At 47.3% G+C, this 901-nt stretch overlaps 1 protein-coding gene across 1 annotated transcript in view; it reads right to left on the bottom strand.

Moving 5' to 3' along the window:
• The window catches only part of LOC119588607 (calcium-activated chloride channel regulator 3A-1-like), a gene marked incomplete in the record, with an annotated part of 45,835 nt that overhangs the window by 15,496 nt on the left and 29,438 nt on the right, over positions 1 to 901 (bottom strand).

The following is a 901-nucleotide window of genomic DNA, read 5'->3' as shown; positions in this document are numbered from 1 at the left end:
AGAGGCAGAAGCAGTAACCTCTTCTGGCTATTTAATAATTACCTCACTGGAACAGCACTGCAAGTAGTCATCGGCGGTTAATCATCCCAGAAGTATCCGGTAGAGGCATTGATACCACATGGATCTATAATCGGTTCAATCCTTTGGAACATTTATACTGATGATATGCTTGGGGAACATCATGAAATCTGTGTATGCTGATGACTGTACTCTTTCTATTTCACACCAGCGTGAGGATAATGACGCCGTAGCAATGAATATGAATTCAATGCTCCAATCATTCTCCGACTAGGGATCATAATGACGAGTCAGATTTGCCGCCAACAAGACCCAGACAATACTAATATGATGGACAAGATCTTAATGGATAGCATCGTCCTTCTACTCCAGGACTTTATCTCAGTCCTCGGTGTGGACATAGACAATGGATTAAGATTTAACAGACACGCCAGCAGGATCTGCAAAACAGCCTCTCTGAAGGTGACACCTCTTCGACGTATATTTCACCTCCTGAACCCTCAGGGAATTCTCACGCTATACAAGTCCCAGATCAGACCACCAGGCTCAACAGGCTGGATGAAATAGAAAAACGGGCTCTTAGGTTTATCCAGAAACCACCATCTTCGTCACGTCGACTCGTTGGAACATCGACGCGACGTCTGGGCTCTAACAGTGCTGCAGGTGCCTTATCTATACTCTAATCGGCTCCTGGTGGAAGTTCCGAGGTCGCAGTCTAGTCAGCATCAGCGCATCTTCTTCTCAGCACGACTATGGAATGCATTCACATCCGAAGTACCGCCGAAGTGACCACGCAACAAGGCAGCGGCACACCCATGGCGGGCGAGCTACACCTCTGAATCTCGACTGCACTCATGGCGACACATAAGGCAACACTGTGTAC

Source organism: Penaeus monodon, chromosome 24, assembly GCF_015228065.2.
Source record: "Penaeus monodon isolate SGIC_2016 chromosome 24, NSTDA_Pmon_1, whole genome shotgun sequence".
In the NCBI taxonomy this organism is placed as follows: domain Eukaryota; kingdom Metazoa; phylum Arthropoda; class Malacostraca; order Decapoda; family Penaeidae; genus Penaeus; species Penaeus monodon.
This window is presented reverse-complemented; position numbering and strand designations above follow the sequence as displayed.